The sequence below is a fragment of the Schistocerca americana genome, chromosome 6 (genome assembly GCF_021461395.2).
Source record: "Schistocerca americana isolate TAMUIC-IGC-003095 chromosome 6, iqSchAmer2.1, whole genome shotgun sequence".
Taxonomy (NCBI): domain Eukaryota; kingdom Metazoa; phylum Arthropoda; class Insecta; order Orthoptera; family Acrididae; genus Schistocerca; species Schistocerca americana.
This window is the reverse complement of record NC_060124.1, coordinates 306,674,187-306,681,035: the sequence shown is the minus strand read 5'-3', so window position 1 is coordinate 306,681,035 and position 6,849 is coordinate 306,674,187.

The following is a 6,849-nucleotide window of genomic DNA, read 5'->3' as shown; positions in this document are numbered from 1 at the left end:
ATAACGTATCCGTTATATATTTCCCCCTAAGAGTTGCTGTTCATGATGAAGAGTACCAAATTCAGTCTTATTTCGTTTCCAAGGAGTACCAAATCCCAGCAGCCAATCGTTGTTGGTAATGACGTCACAAACAATATGTACACATGACTCAAAATGGACTTAGGTCCACGGCCAAGCTCAGAGGGAGGGTAAAACTGTCACTCTTTGTATAAAAATGTAATAAAATCTGATGTACACAAATGCAAAAATAGCAAGGCGGAGCTGAATAAACTTAGGCTAAACTCAATAACCATTACTAGTAGCTAGAGCAGCAGTGGACGTAGTCAACACTTCCATTAGTAATTCTGATGCAGTTTGCTCTTGTCTTTTATTTCCCGAACTGTCCGCCTGCTTAGCTGCGAGGTAAAGTGCTCGCTTCCCATGCAAGCGTGGCCGGGTTCGATTCCCGGCCGGGTTGGAGATGTTCTCCTCTCGGGGACTGGGTGTTGTGTTGTCATCATCATCATCATCATCATCCTCATCAGCGGCGCACAAGTCGCCCGATGTGGCGTCGACTGAAATAAGACTTGCACTTGGCGGCCCAGCTTTTCCGGATGGGCCTCCCGGCCAACGATGCCATACGCTCATTTCATTTCCAACTCCCAAACTCTCGAACTTGTGAAGGTACTTTGAAAATATCTGCTCCCATGAGGGCACTGCGTGACATCTTTACACCTCGTGTCATCATTGCTCCTTGAGTCTCATTGATAAATAAATACTATTTCCTCGTATTTGTTTAAATTGTCACTGGCTCTCTCATATGCTTCCTTATGGAACCTCCTGTCATCGTTAATGTTACTGATTCGGAGTACCTACGTCTAAAATTTGAATTCTCGTGCGTTTTCGCACTTCAGTCACTATGTTCTCAACTTACGAAGTTCAGTAATAAACGCAATGTGGCTTCTTAAAGTAGCACTGGACTGACTTGGTTTGAAACACGTAAGTTGTGTCTGGCTTTAGACCGACACATGAAATTAACTTGTCTCAAGAATATGTAGTTGGTGTTCAAGTGTAAAGTGTATCATGACACTAATCATAATAATATAATAATCAGATTTTCACTATTGGGCTTACTTGTAGTACTGCCCCATGTGATTCATCCTCAGCGTTTGCCGTGGTTAGATCAGTGTGTGTATGTGATTACCCAAGAGACCAGGGTGCTGAGGTCATCGGTCCCTAAACTTACACACTGCTTAAACTAACTTATACTAAGAACAACACACACACCCATACCCGAGGGCTTGAACTCCGGCGGAAGGGGCCGCGCAATCCGTGACATGGCGCCTCTAACCACGCGGCGACTGGGCGCACCAGTTACCTCAGTCTTCCAATGTGAGATTTTACGATACAATAGGGCAGAACATACAGATGCAAAGAGTATCTCCAGTGTCGTGGGACCAGTACTAATCATCAAAAATCTGTAACAGCTTTGGTACTGAGTTTGATCAGTAAAGGTCGATTATGTCTCGAAATACGTTATTCCAGTGTGTTTACGGCGTAGCGCCGTATACCGATCCCGCCTTGGAGGCGGTTAAGTGGGAGATGTGTCTCAGAGCCGGAGAGTGGCAGATGGTGACGCGAGACTGGACGCGCACGTTATGTATCAGCCGATAGAGGACAGTATTGCATCGGGGACTGTGATTTAGTTTCGATTGTGCCCACTAGAGTGCACTAAAGTAATAGAATGTTTTTCATAAACTGTTCTAGTATTTTCATAAAGTGTTATTATGTCTTTTTGTGTATGTAAAATGTCATGAACGTGTTTTAGGAGTATGAATGATGCGTGAGTGTGGTTTAAGGTTAATATGAAGATAATTGTTAAACGAGTTACGTAGTGGGATTTAGTGTGGGAACATTTCGAAGAAGTATGGATGTGGACAAAGGGGATTTTTGTAGAATAGATTTGTAAAGCAAATTTATGCTAAAAAACTTTATGCATAAACAAAACTTCAGCATATTAGATAATTACGTCGGTAAAAAGTGCAATCGTTAGATTTACTGTATTGTGATTGGCTATTGATGAAAAGTGCGGACTGACGCGTGAGGATGTTGTTTTGCTATTGGCTGTTGAGTAAACAGACCAATGGTAAAGCAATATTCTTCGCGCTCCTTTCTGTGCTAGTAGAGAAGATTAGAGTACTCTAGAGAGGAGTCGGGGCCTATCCATCAAACAGTTAGAACGTGTGTAGTAGTAGTTCCGATGGAAATGATAAGTTGCCGGATCTGGTGTGTTGTAAAGTGACGGCATAATTATTCCGATGGGTGTGTAGAAATTTCGGAATTTTTAAGTGAATTTTGTGACAAGAAAAGACATAAATTCCGCGTGGCGTATTGAGCTGGTCGGTGGCTAAAAACTGTGACTGCATTAGGTACTGACAGACTTTAAATTTGTCGAGCTTTCTCAATCAAACACAATCCGTATTTTTGTAGCTATTACGTTTTCGGGAAATGCAACACCATAAACTTGCTAACGTGAGTGAAAGGGATTGTGAGTGACTGTGTTAAGACTAGCACGGGCTTGGCAGTGATACTTGTTCACCTAAGTTTCAGAATATATTAATTAAGGACAGAATTTCCAACCTTTCATTTCGTGTGAAAACTTTCTCCCGAAACATAGATTTGTGACTTTAACAGCAGCCTGGTTCACGTCGAAGTACAGTAGGTTTCGCTCGGCCACCCTACTGATGATACGCTGAGACAATGTTCACAGGTAGGTGCAGGTTCGTTACAAAGGGACGGAAGGAACCGCGCCGCCGCATGTTGTACTAGTGTTATTTCGTTCAAAAGGTCAATTTAACTTGACGTGATTGTCTAGCAGGGACTGCGTAATTCCGGCCTTAGGAGGTAGTTCCGCTACGGGCTCAAAGTTTGTAAAACGTCTTCAGTCACAGTTTCTACCAGCAACTTCGGTGTATGTACTGCAACGCGCCTAGGGTAAGCATATTAAGAAGGAATATTGAGTCACTTGCGTGTTAAATTGTGTATAGCTGCGTATATTAGCAAACTTTATAAGGTCGATTGTGATGGGTCGCTAGGGCACTCTGTAGCGTATGGGTCGTGGCGCAGTGTTGCTTATCGGCGCTTGATACGTGCAATCTCAGTGCCGCCGAGTTGCGCAACCGCCCTGGCGGCTGTGGCGGTTTCCCGCTTCGGCTCCACAGGCAGCTGTTACGAAGAATATTCACTACTAGTAGGCGGCAATATTCCGTTTTATTAGGCAGTATCAAAACCTACACTGATTCGTGGTACGCGCAGGTGGCGTCCATGGAATTCCTGTTTATGCTAATATAGAAATATTTCAATCAATATTTAGTAATTTTGAATTTGAAGATCAATAGCCTCAAGAATCTCGTATAATGATTACACAAACTCACTTCAGAAAGTTTAGACTTTTCCTAAGAAACTAACACATAAATAACCTATTTCATCTTGGTCTGATAGCAAAAATAGTGAGGGTAGTCCGGAACAGGGATTGTTTGGATTAGAGTTCATCATAACCGTAATTTTATTTGCAATGCTGTTGTGGTTCAAATATTTCATGCCAGGTTCGGATATTTGCTTATCTTCCTCGCAGCGGCCGAATCAATAATATGCATACAGTAGCAGGGCCCTTGTTCGTATATGGACCTCCATTAACCAACTAGGACAGGATGATAAATAAGGCAATCCAAGCCAACAGGAGGTGTCTTAGCAGGGTGGACAAAATTATGTTCAGCCAATAACTAAATTTACCACAGTATTAGTTCGTGGAAATTAAATGGCTAAGTCATGTTACTTGTATAACCCAATAAAATCTTTTCAAAGAGTCGTGGTTAGTGGACATTATTATTCAAAAGGCTTACGAGAAAGCCACGAAAGAGCATTGAACATTCCAGGAAAGGAGTCATGAATAGTTTATTCGCTATACGACAGTGGTACAGGGTATTAATTTGTCGATCATTACTCTAAATGAGCGATCGATTCATCATCAAATCTTTGCGTTTCACTTTTCTTTTCCATTATTTCCAAAGAAGGACATTACGATGTAACTGTAATAGGAATGAAACCGTGTTTTTCGTATCGGGTGATAGTATTAGGAATGTACGACAGGTTGAGTTGGAGGCTACGTTCCAGTTTGCATTCCTCGTAATTGCAAGTGTACGGCTTAGGGCGTGGCCGAACGAAGACGCGGGACGTCCTTTGTGCCGGGATTGGCTAAGTTCCGCGTGACGTTTACATTCTTTATGATGGCCGCCACACGATGGAGAAGGGGAGATCACTAATTCACGCTCCTTGTGATGTATCTATGTGGCGTACATCACAAAATTTATTGTTGTTCTCAGTTTATAACTAGACTCTTGCGTCCTAATGGGATAACATTATGGTGTTCTCTAGGTAATCCACGGCTGCAAAGCGCCAACACGTTTCTCCTAATATTCCTTATGGTAGTGTACTACATATCTCGGCACTGGCGAAAGTAAACTTCCTTTGGTTGACTCCGTAGTTCAGAAACATGTTCACATTACTGCAAAGACATGGATTACAGCGTGTGGAAAATTTCATTAAGACTAATTCCCTCCAAAACAATTCATTAAAAGAGTACAAAATGGTTGCGAATTATGCCACCTACTTCAGAGTCGGTTTTCTAAATAATTTGAACAAATACAGTTACCTTACATAGCATTTGCTGTTTCAGTGAGTGTTCTTCAGTTAATTATAAGTCTTCGTAACTGGCTTTTCTTTTTAGACCTGGCTGTCTGATTATTCAATTAATGAAACACACCAAATGAACAATGAATCCTCTGCAAGCGCATGGTCATTATCTGTGGTCGTGATCGGCTATCTGGTATATTCAAAAGGTCATTGCTTAGCTATGTAGTAGATTGACTGAGACTGGAGGGATAACTGTGTGGCGGTACAGTGTCAAGCTCTCTATATATCAGCAGAAACAATGTGAAACCTCAGTAGAATATCTTCTTCTATGAGTATTATTCAACCATCTCATTATAATGAATTCGTTGAGCGTCACTGTGAATCACATGGAAAGATAAAACTGATAACCTTTCTACTAGAAAGTAATTCATATCCTTTGCATACACACAGACACTTGAGTGAGGCTCGTATAGACCGTAAGTGTTGCTGTGAAGTTAATTATTGGTAAGTATATGAGAGGCACTCCGTAATATTTTAACAGCTAATCCGTTTTGCTTATACTCATCAATTCTAATATTTGGTTGTCACAAAACTGTACTGTGCTCAGTTCAGAATCATTTAGATCGAACGGAAAAAACGTAGTAAAACTTGCTATATCCCATCTTCCTTAGTACGGAGTTTTGCTAAATACAGTCCAGGTCATTCATAGCTTGACAGTTGCCATCCGTTTGACTCGACGGATAATCTTCTCATAGGCCTAATAGTAGCTTCACAGTTTGCCCCCGACTGCTTAGCACAAATTGCCACAGTTGTAATAGCTTCTGCTGTTCGATAGATCATCACTTTAATCGTTTTGTCTTTTAAGACAACTCATTTCATTTTCCACTGCTCTAGCTACCAATCCTTAACGCTATGACTTATTCTGCAACATAGCGCACTTGTGTGTGATAAAGTGGTGCAAGCATCTTCTTCTCTCATTTTGAGGGGTAGCATGCATCTGTTTTGCAATTGAATCTGTTTGTCTGATACATGTTTATATACACGATTCAAATAATAAAACAGACTGGTTCTCCAGATATCGTCCTTCTCGGTTGTGCTATAATATTAATCCCAGCTCAATTCATCTGCCTAGAGGCGGAACCACTGTATTCCTGAGAAAGAATTCCCCCCAAGTGTATTCAGACGCATCTGTGGAAAGAATAAATGGTTTTCCAAAATATGAGTAGATTAATAAAGGTGAACTCGTTAAACCGCCCTTAATTTATCTCATAGCTATTTCACATACATCTGTCCACTCAAATTCAGTACCCTTTTTAACAACTTCGTCAGTGGCTTGGCTATCAGAGCATAGTCCTCCACAAAAGGGCGATAATAATTTTCTAGTCCCAGAAATGATTGCAACTCCGTCTGCACTAACGACAAGTCCCAGCTACTGGACCTGTGACTTACCAAATGAACACTTCCCTATCTTCAAACATAGTTGTGGATTTTGCAACCTACACAACACACTCCTTAATCTCTCTGCGTGTTCCTCAGTTGTTCTTAAAAAAATTATTATGTCATCTAGAAACACGAGACACATAGTAGGCTTCAAACCTCTCAATAGTAAAAAAAAATGGTTCAAATGGCTCTGAACGCTATGGGACAACTTCTGAGGTCATGAGTCCCGTAGAACTTAGAACTACTTAAACCTAACTAACCTAAGGACATCACACACATCCATGCCGGAGGCAGGATTCGAACCTGTGGCCGTAGCAGTCGCGCGGTTCCAGACTGTAGCGCCTAGAACCGATCGGCCACACCGGTCCGCTCTCAATAGTAAGTTTGCGAAACTCTGAAAAGTGGCAGGCGCATTCCTTAGACCAAAAGGCATACAGAGAAACTCATATAGTCCAGTAGCAACCAAGAAAGCAATTCTGCGTTGATCTTGTGATGCAATAGGAATTTGGTGGGTCCGCGAGCGCATGTCAATAGTGGTAAAATACTTACAATTCCCTAATAGGTCCAATGTTCCGTCGATATGGAGTAGATGGTAAGTGTCAGGGGTGGTGACTTTGTTTACCGCTCTCATATTGACATACAGAATATAGGATTTCTCTCCATTAAATGATTTCTTTTGGGATCACGACGACAGGTGATGACCATGCGCTTGCGGAGGGTTGGATTATCCCTGCAGCG